The sequence below is a fragment of the Orussus abietinus genome, unplaced genomic scaffold (genome assembly GCF_000612105.2).
Source record: "Orussus abietinus isolate OABI.00-Male unplaced genomic scaffold, Oabi_2.0 scaffold11, whole genome shotgun sequence".
Lineage (NCBI taxonomy): Eukaryota > Metazoa > Arthropoda > Insecta > Hymenoptera > Orussidae > Orussus > Orussus abietinus.
The window spans coordinates 1197670-1222825 of record NW_019396016.1 but is presented as its reverse complement, the minus strand read 5'-3'; the positions used below and the strand labels follow the sequence as shown (position 1 = coordinate 1222825).

Here is a 25156-nt window from a genome sequence, read left to right as displayed (position 1 = left end):
TTATCGCACGTCCACGAGAGGGCCGACTCCCAGGGGAGGCAACCGCTCCGGGCTTCTCCATCGTTTTCGAGTAATAATCGAGGCCCTCGCATCCCTTATTCCCCAGCCCCGCTTCCGGGATTTCGCGAGATCGACCTGGCAACCCCATAAAAAAGAAATCCACCGGCGATAAATTCCCGAAATTTAATCAGGGTGAAATTTTCTCGCCTCCTCCCGTCGATCGCGCCGTACTTTCCGCTGAAACTTGAAACTTAACCCCGTTTTACGGTACGCGATGCCTGTCGGAGGGAGACTTAATAACGACGAGGACTGCGCTCGTCGCCGGCCTTAATGGAGTCTGGACGTTTAATGGAACGAACTCCGCCGCGAGAGGAAGAACGCTCAAAGCGAGGGCCACTCCCTTGCAGAAAAGCCCCTCGCGATCGGGAAAAAGCCGCCCCAAGAAATAACCCGAAGAGGTGGGACCGGGATGGGCTCCCCCCCGAAAGGGGCGACCTCGTCCCTGGGAATTTTACCCTCTACCGATATCTCCTTTTTTTAAAATCATTTTAACTCGACTCTTTTCCGTAATCTATTCCGCGTGGCAATTCCTATCGCGAGTTTATATCGACAGCTATGTTGAATTATATCGGCGAGTCACGTGTCAAGGTTTCAGGCACTTCGGTCCAGTACCCTTAAAAATGTGTCTTATTCGAATAGAATGATTTGATGAGATTTTCGCTTGATAATAACGGTGGTTACGAAGTCGCGTTAACAATTCACCGTGTCTCCTGATTTTTTTTTTTTTTCCCAGGTTGTCGCCGAGCCGTTAGGTTCCCAGAGTTATTTCACGGCTACACGCGAGGGTAACTCCTCGACACCGTTACGCGTTGGCAGATGATTCTTACTGAATTACCGACGTGATAGGTATAGCGCTAACGACCCCAATTAGGATAATCGGAGGCAATCGGGAGAGAACGATGAATGCGACGCGTACCCAGTATAGCGGGTCTATAAAGCGGGGACGCGACGTCGCGACCGCCATATATGGAATTAATTTATGAAATTAATATTTTTACCCTCGGCTTGCAATCTCGCGTCCCGGAGGGACAATCGCGCAGTCGAGGGAATCGGGGATAAACCTCGGGCTGCACATCTACATGCGCGCGCACTCGACGGTCGATATTCCCCGCACGTGACGAGTACTTGCGATAACGAGTCGACGGTTTTTGTGCCGGAGGGCCCGATCACCGAATCCGGGAATTATTTAACGCCTAAGAGGTATTGTATTATCAATGAGGCGCCGAGGGAAAGAGAGGTTGGAAGGAATTTTTCAGCAGCCGGAAGTGGCTCGAGATGGCTGCCCGGGGTCCTCCACGTGGCGGTGAAAAAAAAAACAACCGGGGAGGGGCGACAAAAAGGTATCAAAAAGCAGACGCGGCACGTGTATCCGCAATGCGGCCGGAAGGCTTGGCAGATGGACCGGGGCTTGCGGAAAAACCGGAGGCGATTTTATTGGTCGGGCTCAGGAAGGACGTTCCGCCAAGGAGCCGATTACCGCGATTCGCGGGAACGGCCGCACGTTTGCATTGTTGCGGCTCGTAAGGACCGATGCGGAATTCCGACGATCTCCCGAGTGTCGGTTCGAGTTTATTTCGGGACGTGCATAGGTGCACCTGCGATCATTCACACGGTGCACGTGACATCGGGACTCATCCCCGTGCATTCCCAGGATGCACATTTTCCCAGCCTGGAGAGAAACGCGGATCTCGGGAATTAACGCGCGGGGAGAGATCCCTTCTATTCGCGAACAAAGGCTTGGAATTAAAACCGCCGTTAACGGAGGCATTATCGCCCGTCTCGGAGAAAGTCCCGGGCGAGAAATTAACGAAGATTTTTCCATCAAATGATTTTAAGCAACGAAAACATGGTTCACGCGTATTCTCGGGACTTTCGGTACCTAAAATTCACTTCTCCGCGACATGCTTCCGTAACGTGAGAATTTTCCAAAATATCGTGCTTCGAAATGTAGGACATACACTCGGGCGTAATAATTGCGGTCCAGGGTATTTTGCAAATAATTCAAGAAAAAGGTTATTTATGCACGACGGGGCGGCTGGTCAGCTTGCCCCGGGTACGGGGGAGGGAAAGGTTTTACTCTCACCGCGGGGAGTAAAAGTCGACTCGTTACAATTTACCGCGGGATCCCGAGTGTAGGTAACGGCGGCGCAAACGGGAGCAACGAGAGTAACGAGAGCGAGCAATAAAGCGCGCGAGAGCGGCGCGGATAAGGTGAGGCGTTAGATGCGCGCGGCGAGATGGACTTAATGGAGTTTAATTAATTTGGAGAAAACCTCGGGATTTCAGGCAGGCCGCCGCAAAGTGGCGACCAAACGAGCGAGGAGTTAAGGGCTCGTTCCGAGGGCCGCAAACGGCGCCTCGCGAGAAATCCCTCTGGCCGAGGTCGACGGGAAGATCCGCGCCCTCGGATGGATTCCTCGCCCCGATATCCGCCCCTTTTATTATTCGTGCCTTCCGGGACGATTCGGCCATTAATTATTATTCCTTCGGGGGGCATTACCGGGGGAAAGAAGCGCCGGAGTAACGAGAGTTCCAGGAGAGGCCTCGAAATAACGAGCGCTGCCATCTACGAGTAACGACGGCTCTCCAGTTTCTAGGCGTTGCCCCGAAGATCCGAGGGAAACTTCATCGAAGGCACTCCATGGCCGACCCTCGGGGGTCGAAAAAGGGACGAGAGAATCCTCTCAACCCCCGAAGACGATGTCGAGACTAGTCCGGAGTACGAAATTCAGTGAACAAATGTCATCTAGAAAATTTTAATTTTTAAGCTATCAGAATGATTCGTAAGTGCTCACGAGCCATGTGTCCAAATTTCGACAATTTCGTCCATACCCTTGAAAAAAGTGTCAAATTCGAATCGACTGGTTTGAGGGGGGTTTCACTCCACCTTAACGAATTTTGGAGATTTTTCCTGACGAACAGGGAGACGGAACGATTATCGGAGCGATATGGTATCCTATCGTTTATCGACACCTGTTATCGAAACACCCGTCCCGTAAACACAAATCGACCGTAAATACGCGTAAACGTATGCGGCACGTAACGCTCGTACAATGTTAATTCGTCATGCGTTACAGAGGACAGGCTGTAAAGGCGAGGGGTCGTCGGTGCAGTTATCAATTAACGTCTCGAAATGCCCGGGACGTGAGTCACGGGTTTGACTAAGTCAATGAAACGTCCGTGTTTAATTACACGAGATGAAGTCAGAGGGAAGATTAGTCGGGTCGAAAGTGCGGAGAGCCGGCGCCCTCGTTTCGCTTTTCGGCTGTTTCGGTTATTCCTGGACCGAACGCCCCCCCGAAAATCGAAAACCACCAGCCGGGCGTTTACACGGGACCTGTCTCGGCAATTTACGGGGGCGAAAACAAACCGAACTTCCCAAACGTCCCTCCGACTTCCGTTTACTTCGCGGGAGTTCCGTTTGCCCGGGGATCAGCAGGTTGCCCCATTAATCGTGGCGTCGAAAAGCTCGCCTGAGTCTCGCGCCAAGTACATTGGCAACGGCCTGGTTTCTTTAAATCACTTCCCTATTTATAATGAAGCGGAAATAAAGAAATCCAGGAAGAGCGAACGCCTCCTCGAGAGCGTGGGCCTTTCTTCGCGAGATATCCGATTTTTTACAACGACCTGTCCTCCGGAAGTCCCCGCGGCGATTTCTCGCCGGTCTCTTTATCCAGGATAAGACGTAAATAAGAACCCGGAGCTCATAAAGCTACGCGTCCTCGGGGAGGACGCAGTCCCTGGAGAGGAAGTTTCCGCGTTGTAACGCGAGGACACTCTTGTCACCGGTTGCCGGCAGAGCGGATAACTCTCAGGTGGAAATATATATTCCTCGGAGTCATGCGGAGACTCCGCGCGCGGCTCCCGCTTCGGGCTAGGACACTTTATTGCTTTAATATGAAACTTGGAGCGTGTATTTTCACTCGAGAGAGAGGGAGACCAGAGGAGAAACGCGAGACTCTCGGAACCGGAAGAAGAGCCCCTCGGTCTGGCTCGCTGCTCGCCATGACACACCTTGAAACTGCAACCATCGCGACATCCATCCCGGCTCGACACTTTCGCGATTTAAAATCAGTGATAAATAAACTACACCTCCCGATAAACTTGGACTTTTAGCAAAAGGCGGCATCGCTGATAAAGTTTCGTTCTTGCTGCATCTTAACACCAATAGCAAAAATCTTAGCATTTATATCGAATTTATCGTTGCTAGAAAAGGATATTGCAACCATGAATAGAATTTTTGTCGCCACAGTGAAGTGATCAATTTTTTTTTTTTTTTTTTTTTAATTAATATAATAAATGTGTTTCCGAACATTTTACTGGCTCATTTTCAAGAGTTAAGATTGGTCGAAGGAAGGGAAAATCTTTTGTTACAACCGTGAATTCTTTTTCTAAGGTTACTGGCAACGAAGGTAAAGGAACCCCGCAATCCAGGGATCGCAAAATGTTCTTGGCGCGACGTCGGTCGACTTGTGCTTTTCATTAAACCAAGGCTAACTTCGTAAAGGACACCCCCCAGGTCGGGGGTTCAATTTGGTCGAATCGCGGAATCCGGCGAATATCCCGGCTTTATAGAGCCCCGGAGGTAGTATTTTCATCCCGGGGAGGGGAACGAGCGGCGAAACGCGAGAACCTCCGCTCTTGCTACTTGTCGGTAACCTAAAACTGCAGGAAAATCCTTACCCTCGAGAGTGCAACTTTGGCGAGCAGCTCAGGTATTTACGGCTGCTTAGAGATCCCCGGGAAAAAGGGGCACGGTGAGATGCTCCTTCCTCGAGGTGCTCCGAGGATAATGCCCGCCATTGAGCCGGGGGTACCAATCACGGCCCCGTATATATGCATGAGTTTACGTGTTCCCGTGCACCGGCTGCATATCGAACCACTCTACGGGATCCAGGAACATCCCCGAGACCCCGACCTCCGACTCGACGCTTTCCTTCTCGAAATCAAAGGCGACTTAAGTCGCCGTGATCGCCGCCACCGATGCACCTGTGCCCCGACTGATCGATATGCACCGCCGGTGCATCGGGCTTAGCGGACTAATTCGTTGCACCGCTGAGACGATCGGACACCGGTGCCAATTAGTTGCGGACCTTGTTACCTAGATACAACTGTCCGGCTTCTCGAACAAACTCCTAACGAGTTCCGTTCCCTCGGTCCGTCTTGCGAAATTGTCGCTCCGTTTTCACGCGGAAAAAAAAATAAAATAAAAAGAATGGTCAGGAAAAGCATAATTATCCACCGAGGAAAAAATATCCTGTCAATGGGGGAAAGAAAATTCCCCTGCACGACGGCAAAGGCCGCGATTGGGATGTACCTCGAATTGGTTGCAGGAAGTGCACATTTTGGCGGTAATTATACGTACAAGATCGGGGCGTTCGGCAAACACGAGTTTCGATGTAAACGGTGCGGCTCGACCCGCGGCGAAAAGTTGACACGCGTCCGCGTCGCGCACGGCGTTTACATCGCGACCGATAAATTACTGTTATTAGGGCCCGATACCGATCTATCGGCCGGTCGCGGCTTAATAACTGTATTTGTTTCAATTAAAATCCATTAGGGACCGTCGGCTCGTTCCGATTTCGTATGCAGATTGCATCCGGCGCACTTATCCCCAGCCTCCACTGGGTGCACTTGCAGCTACTTGCCGCGACTTTGCGACCATTAAACCCGACTCGTGTTAATTGTCGAGGTACGGTGTCGGGGATCGATCAGGCCGGTGTCGATACTTCCTGGTTTTCGTTATGGGCGAAAATCGCCCTCGCGAGTCCGCGATCCAAAATGGCGGCGCGGGACGCGCGCGACAGGGAGGCGAATGAATTTAGCGCCGGCGAGAACCATCGGTATAATGACACGAAACATGGGCAAAGCGCGAAGCCGAGTCATGAATCGTACACTTATATGGGCCCGGGTGATCATTATGCATGCACTATTACCCGTGGCTACATAAAACTTTACAGATGGCCCCTGGACTACCGCGCTGGCGGTTACTTATCGTTTACGCGTTGCTTGGACGCACGCTGTGTTTATTTGCCGGGGCATTACGAGCCCCCGGCTTCTGCGAACGATTTTCTCGAAGACGAGACACCTCCCAGGAACGAGATATACAAGTTATTAAGTCTGGGCGATATAAAGAAAAAAGGGGAGAAATACGTTGCGACGACCGGAAGGTCCCGCGTCGAAAGACCAAGAAAGATGGCGGAGCAATCCGAGGTTCAATCTGCATTCATTGCGCCTCCTAGGCGGGATCGTAATTTCTCCCGGAAAGATCTTCGAGCCGCAAGACTCGGGGAAGTGGCCGGGAGAAAGGCTTGCGGTTTCCATTTGAATTTAGCTTATGAACCGGCGGGGATAAATCAAAGAGTCGCACGTCCGCCCCCGAGGTCCTCGTTATATTATGTCGCGAGGAGAGGAATCGACGCGGGGTTTCCGCACATCCGGGGAGAAATATGCGGAACCTCTCGGATTTTGGAAAAAGAGTCGAGCCTCGGAGAAAGGGGGCCAATAAAGGCACTCAAGCCCCTCTCCTTTGCGCCGTGTTCCTCGGCCGCCGCGCGTCCTCCCTTTGAATTGTCTCTCGGCGTCGGCGAATTATTGAAATTAATGCAAATGCGCCCGGAAGTGCCGGAGATCTCTCGATTATGAAAGACCGTGGCCCCGATTCCTACCCAGAAATCCCGAGGGATGTCCCTGCGATTTTTCGGGGGGTGCCCGTTACGTAACCCTCCCAAGAAAATGTTTTTTTTTTTTTTTCTTAGGCACGAATATTAGCCTACTTCTTTTCTTCTTCCTTGAAGAAATATGGCGATACCGAGAAAACCAAATGGCGCTCACCTCTCGTCTCCTGGCGGCGTTGCGTAGGTCGTTCCTCGCTCTCAGGTGACCAGGACGTCGTTAATGCCACCTGGACACAAACGATATTTTATGATCAATAATAATCGGATACATTTCGGTAACTGTTTAAGAGCGAGCACGAATTATAGGAATTAACGATCAGAGGCTGACGGGTTCCCTAGGATATTTTTAATCTCGCGCGAAAGGAGGGGGTCTTTATTCAATGGGTCCCGAATCTCATTAATTCGTGGCCCAGGATTTTTTTTTTCCCCGAAATAAATTCCAACTCGGCCGGCAATTACTCGGTTAGTCGAGCAGACTAATTGATTCCACGGGTAATCTTTGCGCGGCTCTTCCGGCCACCTTGGCAAGATGGCGGCCGCGGGAGGCTTTCATCATCCCCCAGGAGTCCTAATCCCGGACAATTTGCGAGCGCCAGCGGCGCCAGGATATTAACTTAAGTCGGATTTCCGTTTAGCCTTGCCGGATTAGCGCAGCCGGCCAATTTCGGATGCGAAGTCTTCGACACCGATGAAATCGATGCGCCCGATAACGCGACTTCGAGCCCGCCGCCATCTTGGCGAATCGAGGTCGGGAACTCCGATGCGCATACTTTTCCAATTAGGCGCACCTTCGCGTCGGGAATTAATTAACTCGAATTAGTTTACGGGGAGGCGACTCGGGAAAATCGAATCGCCACCCCGCCCTCCCGCTTTATCGGGTCGCAAGGGTCTGTAAAGTTGGCGGCACTTCCGGAAATCCCGACACCCCTTTCCCGAGGAAGAAACGGTCCATTTTCCGAGGAAGGACGCGCTAATGTCCTCGCCGTACATTATAACGTACACCGTTAAATTTTCCGCGGAAATAGTACACGCAAAGTCGTCATTTCCGGGAGCCATATTTCGAGGGCCGCTCCGGTCGCGGCGAATCAAGATGGCGGCGCCTCCGCAAAAAGTCAAACGATCGTTAACCTTCTTTTCGAAGTCCCCCGAGAGGATCCTCGATGCAACATCCGCGTAATTAGCTCCCACCAATTTTAGTAAGTGTGCCGATAATGGAAGCTGTCTCGCACGTAAGGCTCGACGAGACATTCTCATTGAACATCGCCGGTAATGCAGTCCGCGCATATGCGAGTGTACTAATTGTAAGTAGGCGTACTTAGCGAACCCTTGTAGAGCGAGGACTCCGTCTGATTGGATTAGTTCGAAGTCAATGAAGGCGCGTCTTGTGAAAGTCCATGCTTGAAAGGATCCATTGTCGCCTGTCCCGATAATTATAAATCACCGCGAGACCCTCCGAGGTAACGAACTCGCCTCCGAGCAAACTAGGGCCAAAACTCCGGTTAAATTAAAACCTTACCGAAAATGAATTTAACCACCCACTAGGGAAAGAGTAAAAAAGTCAGCGCTAAAGGCTAAATCACGCGAAGCGAGAAGAAGACTTAAGGGGAATTCCTTCCTTCTTATTTCGCTCTCCGCCCCGGCACTATTTACCGCGCTAGGATTAACTTGTTGCACCCTCCAAATCCGTTCTCCACCCGTGGATCCCAAATCCCCGGGATATCCGCGGAAGCGGGATAACAAATTCTATCCCAGGGACCGGTTATCGAGACCTAGCTCCCGACGGTCGAACGAGTCGCCTACCACTTTGCATTTAGCGAACCGCCTATTACACGGTAATTCTTATCGATCTTGTACATATCCGATATACTAAACGCGATAGCAGATATTACGACAAAATACGAGGGGACCACAAAAGTCGGGCTTCATTCTGGGAGAAAGTAGGGGAAGAGAGGAATTCGCGGCGGCGATTACCGGGGATAGGAGCTCGTTCGCGTGCAGGAAATCTGGGATAACCGCGGAAACGAGGGTGGTTTATTCCCTCGAGGAGCGGTTATTGAGACATAACTTCCGGTAGCCGATTGCATCTATGGGCGCGCGCTGCAGTCGATCGTCCCGGCCCTGGTGGAGGGAGCGAATGCGCCGCGAGGCCGATTCGGGGCTGACCGGCGTTAACAACCTGATACACTTCTCGTCAGGTTGCGCCTCGCGCCCGAGACGAGACCGATATCCGCGAGGCAGAATTTACGACGCCATTAAAATAGTTCCCCGCGTCGAAACCTGCTCCCCGTGGGCGTGGGCGAGCTTGTCCTTACAAAACGCGAGCGCTGCCCACGTGGCCGACGCGTGTACAAATTGTGCGAAAAGGCCAGGGAGAAAGCAACCAGTTGCGCGGGAAAATGGCCTCCGAGTGCCACTTCCCGGCGTGAAAAATCTAAACGGGATAAAGAAAATGAACGAGGGAAATAAAAAGAGATCCGCGGCAACGAAAGGGGTGCTTCTCTCTCTCGAGGGAGAGGAGAAGGTACTTGAATCGGCGGTCTCTTTTTATCTAGGAATATTCCTTTCCGAGGGAGGTGGTCACTGAGAGCACCCTTGAAAATGCGAATCGTCCGGTTTTGTGATAATCTCGGTGAATGGGAAAAAAACGACCGCTTGATGCGATCTCGTTTCCTCGTCACGAGGGCTGACACGCCAAAGCAATGGAAACTACCCTCGTTGGCTAACCGGAACGCTCTAAGTGGCCTCGGAAGTCACGAAGTTAAGGTCGGAAATGCTTAGTAATTCGTTATTGCGGTAGGTCCACTTTGGTTCTAGGGGAAAGCGCCGGAAAGGGGATCGTGGCCGCGAATCTAGTTACAGTCGAGACCTGCACCACGACACTAGCGTTCTGAACGCGGTAAGTTACGTCAGGAACGATAATGAATTTCCGGTTACTTGTCGGTCACTTTTCCAAAGTTTACTCTGCAACTCGAACTCCGAAGTGCATCGAAACGAAACGTTACTTAAACGAAGAAACCTCCCGTATAAATAAATAAAAAAAAATGAACGCTCGCATAAATTCTCGATAGTCTCGGTAACATGCGGAACGTTTCATAATTACCTTCTTTAATTTGATGTTACCGAGAATTTTTCAATTCCATATCTGCACTCCGTTTCCACCGTTCATTCGATTCCGATATTTCCACGGATCACGAAGAAGGAAATATTGAAAAGAGAAAATTTGTCTACCAGCGGCGAAAGGGAGTTTCTTCCAGGAGGCGAAGGAACTCGGTCGAAGTTTTGGAAAACGAGGGAGGGTGGCACTCGAGTTATATCCCGGAGCCGGTTAGGGAGGGTTAATCTAACCGCAACGCGTTTCATTAGCGGTCGCATCGTCGTTACCCTGGACAGAGAACGAGCAATGGGCTAGAACGAGACACCCCGACACGGTCCGCGGGGAAACCGCGCCGGCTGGAGAGAGACGGATATCCCCCTTGGAACAATGGCCACCGTGTGTACCGGATACGATTGCCCGGCGGAATTGGCCCTGTACGTATCGACTGGCGCCAGGAGGGCTCGTGAAATTCCAATTCTCATCCCCCGGAAATTCGCGCGACGGCCGCTCGTCTAAATAGTCCGATCCGCCCAATTCGAGGGCCGAGGGGTGCGGGGGTGGACGCGTAATCCGTCCCCGGACTGCCGACACCGAAACCTCCGGCTTTTCGAAACCAATGCCCCGAAACTTTCCGAATTTACCCTGCCATCGCTTCCGTAAACTATCGGGATAAAAGGGGAGGGAAATCGACTTACGAATGGAATTATTTTATTAACGCGAATTTATTATTGCGCACATACCAGTCGCCCCGAATATTTATCAATCTTCAAACTGGGTGTACTGAATTATTTGTAATTTTAACGTGCGATTATGAAGGTCCTAGCGAAGGTGCGGAGTTTCATTTTTTCATCAAAGAACTTTTGCGTTTATTACGGACAAGAGTCAAGAAATGAAATTTCTTTCGTGCCTCTGCAAACGGCCTTAAAGTTTTGATTTATTCGGTGCGCCCAGTCTGGAGAGAAGTTATTTAAATATTTTCACGTTTTGATATAGACGGTCCCTTTCATATCACCTTAAGCGGACACGTAAGCGAGGCTTTAATTACACGTGAAACGCGATCGCCGGTATCAGTTTGCCGCTTTTGTCAGAAATGGCAGCGGTCTGATATTCCAGCTTCCGTTTCAGTGGCAGTTTAGTGCGTCCCTCCCCTAAGCCCGGAAGAAGCTCGGAACAACCCCTGAGCGTGTCTCTAAAATTGCCCCTTCATAAGGGGAATCTCGGGGAAAGAAAGAGCTTTTATTCCCGGGTTCGCGGAAAAAATGGCCGTCATTCGAGCTTGATTCTATAAGGGCGATTCGCGTTTTCGGGCTCCATTCGCCCGACGATCGATTTTCCGCCAGGGAATCCAATCTTTCGGCGTAAAATCGAACCGCGGAGAAGAAGCGCGATCCTGGACACAAATCCGAGGAACTTCTCCCCATTTTCCACGGTTTTCAATTCGACAGTACCCTCGTCAATCTGCGCGATCCGTCGCAGGTGCCGATCGAAAATTATTTCACGCTTTTTGCTTAAACGTGGAGAGGTCATGTCTGTGAAGTAGGCCTCTACTTTCTCAAAAATCAAAAACTTTACCCGCTCGTACCCGCTTGTACCGATTTTAAATGAGAAGTTTATTTAAATGATGAAGGTATTAAAAAAAAAAGGTCGGAGATCACTTGTCACAGAATCGCATTGTCGTTTATCATATGAAATGAAAGGCAATCGGTTCCCAAAAAAGGAAATCGTTTTCACCCATTTCCGAGGGAATAGACCCCTCGGGTACAAAGCGACGAAGAGCCTGCAGCCTCGTCGTCGGTCTTATCGTCGGTCCAGGTCGGTTCGATCGAGTTATCTCGTCCAAAAAGCGATACGAAATGGCCGAGAGATTCAGCCTCACCGTTAGTCGGCACTCTTATCGGTCCAGGTTAGTTCGATCGCTTCCTTCGCGACCCGCGACCCGAGGCTTAGAGACCAAGAGCCATTGTAGTCGATTTAGGACACCGTGACAGGTCGAGTCGGAGCTCAAAGCAGGAACTTCGGAATCGAATGTCGGGCCTCACCGTTTCGTTATCGCGCCTTTGTGATAGCGCCGTATCGCGCGGCGTCCCGGTGGCTTTGAGGCCGCACACGGGCCACGTACTTAGGTGCCTATTTCTGCGTCCTTTTGTGCCCGACATCCCGCAGCCTGTCTTGGGACCGATCCGAGCTTCCTCTCTCCGATTTCCCCCGGCTTTGATAGTCAGATCGGCGCGTCGATCTCTACGCGGTCCCTTTGTGCGCGCGGTGGATTTTTCATGGAAATTCATTTCGCCGCGGATTTTTTGAAATGACATCCCAAGGGAAACCGGGGACGGGGTCCCGAGGTTCGGATTTCCTGGAGCTTCTCCCAGCGGGGCCGAAGAGAAGCCTCCAACGAGAGCGTTCTTGGCCGTAATTGGTCTCGCGTCGAACCAGTTAGCTTAGCACACGCGATTCCGCCATTAACGCGAGCAAGAGACGGGCTTCGCTTTTTCGCCTCTCCTCTTTTTTCCTCCTCGTCCTCGAGCCGTTCTCCGGGCAGAAACTAGAAAGCTTACGTGCCTTCCGGCCCCGACGGCGCTCCGGATTTAACCTCGGCCCGGAACGGGGAATTTCGAGGTCCTCCTCGGTCGGCCATTCGGCGGGATTGCTCGGCCTTGGGGAGGGTCGGCGCCGCCATTTTGGAGAACGCGGCCGATTACCGATATCTCTTTCGCTGCCCCTTCTTTTTTACCCGGGAGTGCTCGACGCGTAGCCCGAAGACATCGCCTCGTTCCAGGGAAAGATAAAGCAATAACGCGATCCCTATCAGAAAATGGAACCGCACCGTTAAGCCGCACCCAGAGGAGCAACATCGACTGCTCGACCGTTTACGGCGAGCCGAATGCCGAGATGGAAATTGCATCCCCTGCAAGCTGCACGGAATCGCGCACGTGGAAGATGCCCCCGAGTCGTGGGCCAGCTATGCGTCAGCGTTCTCGAAAATGAAGTTACCGTATCTGCGGATTTCCCCGGATGCCAGGAATTAAGCCAACGGCTTCCTACTTCTTGATCGCGGGTACTCCGTGCTGGATTCAATTACCCCGAAAAAATGGACACCTCCCGACATAATCGCGATGCAGGTTTTGCGATGTAGCCGAGCGGAATGCCGGAGGACCTTCCCCTAGGGTGGAAGGTAGACCGGTCGCCTCTCTAAAAACTAGCGGTTATGACTTTTTATCAATTTCCATCAGTTTTCATTCATCTTTCCCATCCGGCGTCGCGATCGCACCTTTACGTATCGACGCGACGTCTTCGGCCGGTCAGCGGGACATTCTTCGCGGCGACCTAACCTCAATCCGCGATAAGTTGGTCGCGCGTTTCTCTGAAAAATTCTCCCAAGGAAACTCTTTCGCTTAACGAGCTTTAACAAAATCTCGCATCGCGGCCCGGTTTCGCGCCGAGCCAACGTGTTTGCTCAAGGCTTATTCGCCTCGTCGTGTCCTCTCCGTGCAAACATCCCTTAACCTCCACCCCTGCGACCGATGCATAATGCGCGGCGAGCGAGGGCTTCGCTTTTAGATTTCCCTCCGTGAACAGGATCGGAGCCCTCGATTAATTCCCAAATTCGAGGCCCCTCGAAATTCCCGCTATTACGCGTTGCGTCGAAAAGAGGTAATATCGCCGCGATGAAAGGGGTCGACGTTTCCGACATGATGCGCGATAAGGGCATAATGGTCGATTTACACCATGGGCGTAAGAATATATGAACGGAGCCCAAAGTCCCATTTTAAACCAGAGGGGGAAATCAGCGTAAAAATACCGGAAATGTGAAAATTCGAAAATGTGAAAATGTGAAAATGAAAATGTGAAAATGTGAAAATGTGAAAATGTGAAAATGTGAAAATGTGAAAATGTGAAAATGTGAAACCGTGAAAATGTGAAAATGTGAAAATGTCGGATCGACCAGATCGAATACGGATCAGACGTGGGTAAATCGACCTTAATCCGGTCGCGATGCGCCGTTTGCCGGTGGAAGGACATCGTTTTCCGCCGTCACGCCGTCGTTTCCGGTCGAGAGAGCGTTTTTTTTTTTTACCGCAATGCGTTTCTCCCAGCCGGGGACAACGAGGACGACTCCTTGTCGCTTCCCGTTCCGCGCGAGTTCGACGGCGCGTCCACGGGGTGACGCGGAATATCGAGAAAAAGGATGTTTTACGAGAAATAAATCGGCGCGAATTTATAGACAGATGTCGGGTACTGTTTACACGAGTCGCGAGAGGTCCTCGCCGAGGTCTCTCGGCCAAGAGAGAGCGGTAAAGTGAGAGGCGTCGACGTCGTCGAGAGTCCTGCGCCGCCCTGTAGAGTCGGGGAAAGGCGCGAGATCCGCGACTCGGAGGATCGGCGGACATTAGAAAAGGAGCCGAGCCCTCCAAGGTGCGGAATGTCCGATTTTATCTGCGCAAACGATGCATCCCCCGTGGATATGCCGAGGGAGTACCGATCGGCGTTATCGTAATCGTCATCTCCGGGTAAAAAGGGTAAGGAGGAAAAAAAGAGCGGAAGGACCGAAATACTCGGCGCCGGGAAGGATCGGCTCAGCGAGCTGAGTAATGGAAATTGCTTCCCGGCTCCGCAGGGCCGTTTCGGCCCTTTGGCAGCGAGAGCGAATTCGAGGTAGACCCTTCCTCGCCGAATAGACCTTAAGCCGGCGGAATATTATGCGACGTGGAGGGCGTCGTCAAGGGAGGACTCGAACGCCAGGACGGGGAGTCCCGCTCGAAGGAATAATTTCGGCTCCTCGAGATGCCATCGTGGACGGGCGTTTTCCAGGATTTCCCTCGATAAGGTGATACGAAAGAATCGGTCTATATATACCCGAGAGATTAAATCGTTTGTTCATAGAAATATCGATAACGCGACGCCAGCTCGTGTTCCCCCTTGAGTGTCCAACCTGGCGTCACGACCGAAAAGGATGGGGATGAATTTTATTTTACCGACATCGATTAAATTTCTCGGCGTCTTTCGTATCGCGTTAAACTCTGGTTCCTCGTAATATCGGAATATTACGCGCGACAGGGGGGGGGGGGATGAATTTAAATGAAAAATCCCCGGATTTCGCGAGCCTGATTACAAAGGGCGAGCCGCGTAACGCGCGTAAATCCAACCTCGGGAAATTTAATTCCTCCCTGGATGGAAAGGGGTGTCGAGCCACGTCACAATTAAGCTAAACGAGTCTAGCCTGTGCTTGGGAAAATTTCCAGGCCACTCGAAAAAGTTGGCAGAGTTCAACGAGCTGGCTAATCGAAATCGCTTTCCCGGCCCCCAGACCACTTAACTGGGAGACCTCGGCGGCCATGTTGCGATCGCCTAGGGGATTCTCTCGCGATTGTCTGGGGATTTTCTAACGACCCCCGAAAACTTGCCAAAAGGCGGGGCCCTCCCCCTGGACCCCCTTCGCCCAGTGCATCGACGGCAAGTCTCCCCTCGGATCGGAGCCCCGATGATTAAATTATTAAGGGAGGGAAAGAAACGGCGCTAATTAACGAGACCACCGACACGTGTTGCACATTGCCAAGAACCAATTGTAAATGCATAAACAGGTGCGGCTAATCCCTGCATCCGCGTACCTGGCGACTTATCGCGGCTTAACGGCTTCGAGACGATACGCCGTTCTCCTTTTTCGCTCTTATTTCGAATTTAAACACGCCGGTGATTCGCCCTAACGAGGGCGACTCGAGATAAACGGCGGGAACGTTTATAAAATCGATCGCCATTATCGCGCCTAATCGAACACGGACTAAACGCCTCGCTATCCGATCACCGATCCGATCCGTCGAGCGCTTATCGATCTTCGAAAAAAAAATCCACCTTATTGGGGCAACAGAGTCCTCTCTTTTCCGCCGTCTCCCCTCGCTGGCGACTATCTCCCTCCATTAGTCGGTACGTGTACAGGTGCAAGTACGCCCGGAATCCGCGGCTTACCTCGGTGCATCGTCTGCACCGCACACGTCCGCGATTCCATCCACGGTGCATCCCCGGCGCATCCCCGGCGCATCCGCTCTCGTCCCGTGCACTTAACACGCGTGTAAATCGCATCTCCCTTGGATTCACCTGACGTTCTTATCGGGTACGTGTAATCAGGATGTAATCCCCCGGCGTGCGCCCGTGCGATGTTCATCTCCTCGCGCGACGTGCACGCGGGGGTTTAATTGAAAATGAAAAAAAAAAAAAAAAGAAGGAAATTAATCGACCCGAGTAAATAATCCAGCTCGTACGAGAAGTAATCTTGTGGGTGCTTACGTGGAAACGAGGGGGAAAAAATAAAATAGATCCTACCCCGAGAAATTCCGGGAATCTTTCAGAAGGAAGGAGAGCAAGTTTCGGGGGGAATTATTAATTCATCATACATGATTAATCGTACGGAAATGTTGATCTTTGCGGAAAGGACGTCCGGGGACGATGCATGACGGATTTTAATTCCTTTTTAAACTCGCTCTCTGAATCGGGGAACGCTAATTGCCGTCGCGTCCAACGGGGACGATACAATGTTTTTTTTTTTTTTCTCGACGCGCAAATGTCGCCTCGTCGGTCCACAGGCGCAAAAGTGGAGGCCGAAAGTCCGACCCATTGTGCAGAGAGATCGGGGAGCCGGCGTTTCCAAAACCGCCAGTAATCGTTTCGAAAATAATGCATGCACCTTCGGGTTGACACAACGGGAGGCGACTTGGGAGAAAAAACGCTGAATCGTGGATTTTCATGGACCGCCCCGCGTCAGTCGGACATAGGCTCGCGTCGTTCCTCGCATAACCGCGGCGGCTGTTCCGCTTTGTCAACGCACCGCGTGAAATCCCCCCCCTGTTAGGCGATTTTCCCATGGTAGAAAAATATTTCCCCGACTCGGAACCGGCCCGAAAAGCGCGAGTCGAGCGATGCGTATCGGCGGGATGAATTATTCCCGTTTTTAACGTTTCCTCTTCCGGGGAAGAGGAGAGGACCTGGCCGAGGAAGTCGGAGGAGCGAAGAGCGCGGAATCTCCCGGAGATATTTCCTCCCTGTCCTCCGCTGGTTTATTGTCCCCATTAAACATGGCCGGTGCTTGCGGTTGTTCCGGCCCGGGGATTTTTCTCGCGAAATAATAACGACGTCGTCGCGGCCGCCGATTTACGGGACTCCGATTCGACCTTACGAAGGGACGCGAAAAGAGAGGGACAAAATGGAAATACCGCATCGCGGGCAAACGAGGACGGCCGATAGGCGGCCAATTCGCACCGTTTTTCGAGCCGGCGGGGAGGATTAATCTTTTTCACCGGCGCTCTTTGCCGAACGAAGTTCATTCCCCGTGGAATCCAGTCTAGACGAGCCCCCGTAATATCGGACCGGGAAAGGCTTTCTCTCGGAGATGAATATCGCCGGCGCTTTTCCGCGGCCGAGATTAATGCGAAGACTTTCTCCCGCTTTTTCCCATTTTTTTTTCTTTTTCACCGTCGCGATCGCGGGGTACGAGGGGACTCGGTTCGGCAAAGCAGATTCCCGTGACGGATAATGTCCGGAATTCTTCCACTTTCCCGCTATAAAAGTCGATTAACGCAGGAAAAAATGCGTGACCTAGCGAGCGATACGGTCCCTCGGCTCCCCGTTTTACTCCGATAACGCGGAATGCACGTTTTCCGGGATATCGTCGGTATGGAAATTACTTATCGAGATGGATACCCAACTCGTGGAACGTGTAATCGTTTAGGGGAATAATTCGCTAATGATCGATGGGAGGAAGATACGTGTCGCGTGACCAGAGTGATAGTCAAAGTGTCACAACACTTTTCCCCGCCGTTGAGGGCCGGTTGATGTATCACCGAGTAGGCTGATGGATTAGGTGCTACCGGCCTCGGGTTTACTTTCCTTCATTAAGTCCTCCTTCGCTTCCTTAATGCCCGAGTCTATCGAGTCCTGGGGAAAAGTGCAGTCCTTATCGCCGAAGGCCGATCTCCACGCGAAGCTTTCCGCGGCTGCACGGTTTCAACGACCTCGTTATGCAGTCCCGGTGATATCGGGTATCGGTCGTTATCACGGGGGGAGGAAATTAATTCCAAGGAAAGGGACCGAAAGCGAGCGAAGGTGATACGAAAGAGTCATTCCGGATATATCAAAACGTCAAAATATGCGAAATTTAATTTTTCGCAAAAAAAAAATTTCCTGAGTTTCAAGACCTTCATTAGGACCTCCGTAATCGCGTGTTAACGCTTAAAAACGCTAGCTTTGCTTGTTTAGTTTTACTAACAATTTATGAAATAAAAAAAAGTCAATTTTTTGAGTCATCTATTTCCTCCCTTAAAAGGCCGAGTGGCGGCGTCGACCGAAAGTGACGGAAAGACGCGGAAACGCAGAAAATGCAGGAAATGCAGAAAGACAACGCGTCGGTGACGCAACGCAATCCCGGGTGGGTAAAGAACCTTTTCCTGGAGCATCATCCCGAGGAAGGCGAGCTCCTTCTCGGCCCAAGAAAGCGACTCCTTTGAGGCGCTCCTTTTCCCGGTCGCCCTAACCTCGAAAGGGCCTCGCGCCAAGATAAACGTCCCATTGAAACGGCGCAAAAGTTTAGGTGGAAGGAGGCACACGACACTCCGAGAGAGGGCGCCGAGCGTAAATCTCGCGTAATTACGCGCAGGGAACGTACATACTCCCGGGCCCCTGAACGAGGGCAAACGTTAAATACTCTCACCCTTGGACACCGAGCGGTCCCTTTCCGCGGCCTTAACGCGGCCTTAAGGTGATGTGAAAGTGGCGTGAAAGAGTTCTCGTTCATGAATCTTTTCTCCAAACTGGATCTCTCGAATCGATTCAAACTTTACGATATAAATATAGAAGCTATAAGGAAGTTTCTAAAGCTCCCGAAATTTCAATTTTCATTAAATCTTTTCATAGGTATTTATTAAATTTGTCATAAAAAAAAATCCACGAGGGTAGGGACCTCCCTTACAGGCTCTATTCCGCCGTAAATTTTGAAACCATTCGGCCCGTCCAGTTTGGAGAAAAGCTGCATGAGCGATTGAATCTTCGGATGCCACCTTCACAGCCCCCTTAATAACCGCGTAAAGTGGCCTCCGACCCTGGAAACCCATTTCCATTAAAGGGGTCTTCCTCTCCAGCCCTAACTTTTCCCTGGACGCCGCCAACGCCCTCCCTGCTTTTTCGCGACGGAACGGCGGAAAATGGCTCGCGGAAAATAGACGAAGCCGAAACCTCGGGTTGGGTTTTTTTTCTTTTTTTTCTCCCGGCGACCGATCGCGCCAGAGGAGAGAGGCGATTGGTTATCGGCCGTAAAACGTGGCGTTCGCGATGGATTTATAGGTGGCGTTGGAGAGCGGGCGCGTCGTGCCAGAGGTTACTGCCACGAGGTTTAAATTTAGCGGCGTTAACGCAACGCGCTCCACGTGGGACAGGAATCCGCAGCCTCGCGGATTTCGATCGGGTTTATCGCTTCCGCTATCGTCGACCAGAGGGTATCCCTAAACCTAGGGGGTGTTCACTCAGGAAATCGTGGATATTAATCCTCGAAAGGGATTTCGATTTCCATCGATTTCCATCCCTGGAAATCGATGGAAATCAGCGAAATACCGTCAACCTCATAAAATCGAACGTCGCTTGTCACCGAATCGCGTCGTCGTTTATCACATGCAATCAAAGGCAATCGGTTCATACAGAAGGAAATCGTTGTCACTGATTATCAAGTGACAGTCCTTCGCCTTAAACCCTCCTCGAAATTTCTACGAATGATCGTCTCTCGGGCCTGGCTCTTCTCGGGATCGGAGGGAGGCTGCGTGGTCCATACGCACGACGGGCGGCCACGAGCGAGTCGAATCGCTCGCGCGAGATTCGGCACGCAGATAGGATCTTTTTCGCGAGGGTTACCGGCCCCCGAGGTGGGAGGAAAATTAAATAAATTAATAAAAAGCTCGTAAAAGCATCGGCGAGACCGGGGCCGGGACGAATCGCGTCGAATCGGATCGGATCGAATTCGCTCCGAATCGCTCGCCGGAGATTCGGCATGCAGATAGAGGTTCGATGCTCGACAGGGTTCCCTTTCTCTCGACGAGCGTCGATGCCGACTTTGGTCGGTTCGAAGGGTGAAATTCTTTATCGGCGGTCTCGATTAGCGACCGATAAAAGGACGTCTAGGTGACTGTCCGTCAATTTCCGAGTCCGAGTTTCCGGAATTGAATTTCGTCCAGAAAGTCCGGGGTCCCTGAAATTCGGGACGGCGCGTCCACAGCATCGTCCATTGGCCCAGGTCAGCGCCGTGTCGGGGGAAACTCGATTACGCGGTAAAAAGGCGCGAGCAGGAACTAATCGCATAGACATCCCGGGCTTTGAAGTTCGCCGGCCCCGCCTCGTCATTTCCGAACACTCCGCGCGACGCGGCCGCGTAATTGGACGACGGTTTTTCGGAATTGCGGAAATTCGCCCGGTGTCGTTCCTACCTTTACGAGTGATCACGGCTAAGTGAAACACCTCGAGAAATCATTACCGACGTCGGTGGATATTGGATATATATTATTCACCTTAAAAAATCATGAGATACGAGGCGAAATGCGGAAGAGGGAGAGAATGGCATTTCCGCACGCGGGTTAATCCAGAAAGGCGCGATACGTCCGACAATGCCGCGATATCGCTCGACCTCCGCCGGCCGTTTTTTAATTATGCAAAGTGCGGCCCGACGAAAACGAGAAACCCCACCCCCCGAAAGAAGAGGCGGCCATCTCTGGCCTGGCCTTTTTATTTCCGAATTGTGACAGCTGCGAACAATGGTCCACCGTCGCGATTGTCGCCACGCCGCGTCGTTGCGCAATTGTTCCCGCGGTCGCATCTTTCTCGGCCGGGCGCGAAAACGCACGTCCGCCGCCGGAAAAGGCTCACCTTTGGACGGCGGAAAAGTGCGCGCCACTTTTCCCGGTAAGCGTGTAAAGATAAAAAAAAAAACACCCGCCCTCGGAAATCCTCCACCGGGAGGAAATTCACCCCGAGGAAACGATTTCCCACCGCAAACCATTTCCCTTCCGTTTTTTTTTTTTTTTCCGGAGCCACGAGGGAAATTCTACGCGTCCTTCATCTTAGCGCGCGAAAGTCTCCTGAGAGAGGGTTTATCACCCGGGAAATGATTTCTTCCTTTAATTAGAGCACCCTAAGGGACCCGCCGCGCGGCGAGAGTTCCGCAGCAAGGCCGGAAAACGACCGGAGGAACGCAAATGCGGCGGAAAATCTTATTTACCGGCGATGCACCGTAAAGGGGCCGCCGCGTTCTCGCACACGTCTCGCGGTATTTTTCCGCGGAAAATCCCGGAAATTCCGTTCGTCCGGACGGTGCGGCAAACGACCAAGGAAAGGAGGTTTAGTTTTTCCTTCGCAGGGAGGGAAAAATAATACTTCCCACCCGTGGAAGAGGGAACAAAGGGTGTATCCGAAGGGCTCCTCCGGAGGTGTCGCCGCCTCGCAGCGGTCCGCGGAACGAAAGCGACGGAAAGCGCGACAACGTAACGAAATGGCGGGCTCGTTAGCGCGTAATCGATCGCTGCGACACGGCGAAGCGGCAGGATTCGAATATTCTCGCGGCCGGTCGTTAATCACCGGCAGCTCATTCCGAAATGGAATGCGTCAGCCGAGTCGCGATCGTTCGTAACGAGGCTCATGTAAATCCGAGTCCCGCCCGGGCGGCGTTCGTTACCGCGAGAGTCGCCGCGAAAACACGAGCCGAGTCGCGAGCCATCGAGTCGGCATCTCTGATTAATTCCTAGCCTTCCGCTCGTTACGAGTACACTGACCGAGAAGCAAAATCCTCCCTCGGAAATCCGTGAAAACGACCTCCAGGATTTTCTTTGATTTTTAACCGACTTCAAAAAAAAAAGAGGTTCTCGATTCTACCTATACACCTCTTTTCTTAACTACGTTCACGCATAGCTTTTCCGGATTTCAATCGATTTTGACGATTTTTTTCTTTTTGGCGTTTTGGCCATGTAAGTCTCATCGTGATCCGGTCACAAAATCCGAAGATGAAGAACGGATCTCATGAACGGTTGACAGCAAACGCACGGGAGAACCACGCGGTATCTATTTGGAGGCTAGGTGTCGTCCAAGAAGCTCCACTCCGTGCGGCTTAACCGGAACTCCGCGCCAAGTCGGAAGAGCGATCGACTCCTCGGTCGGCCGAGAAATGGTTCGACCGAAGTGCACGAGTCGAGCCACTCGATCCGAACAAAGGCCCGCTGTATCGAGTTGGACTCGATTAATCGGGCTAAAGTTTAGCCGAGTAGACCGCCTCGAGCTCGGTCGGATTCTCCGTTCGGGGTGAATCTTTCGCGACGCGATTCGGTCTAACTATAATCATCGTCCCTTACATGTCGCCCTCGAGAAGAAATTTTTTTATTTTTGCCAACCAGGAAAAAAAAGGTATCTTCAAAAAAAACGAAATTTCCTGAGTTTCCACACCTTTCGTTAGGACCTCCATGATCACGCGTTAAAGTTTCGAATCATTCGACGCACCCAATTTGGAGAAATGTTTTATCAATATTTTCACGGTTAGATACAAGTGTATGTAGAATGGCCCTTTCAAATCGCCTTAAGTATGCGACCGCATGCGTGCACGTCTCGCCGGTAATCAGATCGCGGGAGTATACATGAAGAAAAATAAAAAAAAAGGAAAAAAAAAATAGGCGGGGGAAAGGGAATTTCTTTCGATGCACGAGACCGCGCTCGTATTACTGTCACACCTGCCAGGTCGAGTTATGGCGGGTGCCGCGTTTAAATGGAATTGCAATTCCAGGTGCTTGCCGGGCCGCGTAATTTTTACCGCCCGTCGTTTATCGCGGCCCACTTCGTCGCGATAACCCTTTTCCCGCCTTTGCGCGTCTGCCGGATAAACGCCCCGGCGGACCGCGCGCGGGTTTCGCAACGACAATTACCGGCGATGCAGTTTCAGCGTTGCGGCGCCGTCTCCGGTTAGAAGCCGGTGCGCGGCCGGTTCAGAAATTCCGCGCGGAGACCGCGGCGGCGCAAAACCGCGGAGGTGTAAACGTATTCGAGTCGGGGTTGCACCGCATTTAAATGAAAGTGCAATTCCGAGTCCCGCGCCATTCCGCGTCGCGAGGGCGAAACGCGAATGGAAACGTCCCGGGGCAAGGAAGGAGAAGAAAAAAGTGCGGGGAAGAATTCGAAATCCAAGCGCGGCCGAATAAAACGGAACGAACGAATAGTAGAGGAAAACGCAATTTCCCTTCCCGAGGCAAGTAGGCGGCCCTATCGGTTTCAATTTCCCAGAGGACGGGCCAAGACCTCGAGAGTAATTTCGGCCGAAAACCAACAATATGGCGACTCCCCGGAGAAGAGGGACTTATTTCGCGACGGAGACCACGCGGTGGACCTTCGATGAGAAAACGGGCGAGGAGCTCTCCGGAATATATCCCAGATTTTCTCCGACGTCCAAGAGAAAATAAACACTCCGCGGGAATGAATTTTAACCCTTCAAATACGAAACGGCACTACAGTGGCTCTTTTCATTCCCATGTATACAAAGCGACAAATGAACTACTGTCATAAAAAATATTATAAAATTATATGTATATTTTTTTTTAACAGTGTAGTTAAAGGGTTAACCCTGAATTCTGGCCCAGCCATGTCGGCTCGAATATTCGGTCCGGGAATTCCGCGAGTCTCCATTTTCCTCAGCCAATGTCGAGTATCGCGATATTGGCATCCGCGTTGGCCCTTCAGCCCGGAATGCACGAAATGCAGAAAATGCACACGCATCCGCGCAGCGCATTGTCGAGGAGGGTCCTCGTCGATGCAGACGCCCGATTCGTTTCCAACCGCGGCATAAAGGGCGTTCACATTGCGGATCTTATCGAGCCTCGAGGAGGTACGAAACGCGTGTCGAGTGCGTTTCTCCCCGAACGTGGTCGCCATTTACGGTACCTCGGCACCCGGGGTAAAAAAGAGGAGGTCGTTATAAAAACAAATATTCGCGACGAGGGCTTTTCCGCCTTCCCCTCGGAGGTCGAGACCCGAGTTGGATTTTTTTGACCCACCGGAAGTACCGACGCGCAGCAAAAAGCGATTCGCTAAAGAGACGCGGGGCGAAAAAACTCGCACCGAAAATCCCGCGAGCCCGCGGGGAAAACAAGGCGATAAATCCTCGCCTTGGCAAGCGCGTCGGGAATGAACACCCACCCTGGAAAGTACGTCGCGCTTTTCCGGGATTTTTCCTGATTTTCCGTGATTCCTTGCGATTTTTCCTGATTCTTTCGAATTACAGCGCGGGGGTGCTTACACGTTGCTCGATTACGAGTACCTCTCGCGAGGTCGTCAGGTAATTAATAGTAACGAGGCGCTCGGACGGTAACAAATTAAAACGGCCCCGGCGACGGCATTTTTCCCACCCGGGAGTCTTCGCCCCTCCCGCGGGGCTAATATTCCCTTCTCAACAGGGCGTCGAGTCGTCCAATTTTCCCTTTTCCCGGCTGTCCGTCTTCCTTCCTTCTCGGTCTTTCTCCCTCCGGAACTCCGACGGGCGCCAAACAAGATTTTCCCGGCGCTTTCCGGCCGGAAGCTGCGCCCCGTCACGCTACCGCTCCGGAATATCTTCGGCGCCGCGGCCCCCGTTTTCCGTCGGAAACGCTCCCCCACCGCCGCTAAACGCATTAAAAACGTAAATAACAATCCCAATTACCTCGAGTGGCCTCGTTTACGCGGCTCGGATAACTTCATCCGAGCTGGTTTACGCAAACTCCCATCCGCGCGGCGGCCATCTTGGAATCGCGACAAGATGAACATCCCTCGCCGAAATTTCCGTGATAAATCGGCCGAAAGGAACGGAGGTACTGGAACGTTACGAAAAATCGCTTTATCAACGACTAACCTCGGCTTATCGCGAACTTCCGGTCCGAGCTCGACGTCCATTGGACGGCAACGAGTTCCAAATTCAAAAGTGCAGACCCTAGCGGATTGCAATCACGGGAAAGGACCGAACTCCCCGCGACGCCGGTAACTTAGGAAACGCGTCGCGACGCCGACCAGCCATAATATCCGGCATCGGTCGAATTTCCCTCGATTTCCAGGCGGCGTCGCCGGCCCCTCCCTCGACCCCACGAAAACTCCCCTCCGTGCGTCGCGATAAAAATCCCCGGGTTTATTGTTATCACTGTGATCCATGATAACGACCGTCGACGCTGTCGTCGCGACCGCCATTATCGTAGCGTCGCGACGTCGCCCGAGAGGGGATGCCGCGCGCAAAAGAGACGCCACTGCAGCCGGCTGCGCTTTTCCGCACCTCGCAACGAGATTCCGGATACCGTCCGCCGTG

The 25156-nt window shown here is 52.0% G+C and overlaps 1 protein-coding gene across 5 annotated transcripts in view; it reads right to left on the bottom strand.

The window, feature by feature from the left end:
- LOC105704160 (ankyrin repeat domain-containing protein 50) overlaps positions 1-25156 on the bottom strand; it is a 58889-nt gene that overhangs the window by 16448 nt on the left and 17285 nt on the right. For all 5 annotated transcript variants that reach the window (XM_012433160.2, XM_023434662.1, XM_023434660.1 and 2 more), the window contains exon 2: positions 6895-6964. The gene's annotated coding sequence lies outside the window, so the exon portion shown is untranslated. The remainder of the gene's footprint in view (positions 1-6894; positions 6965-25156) is intronic.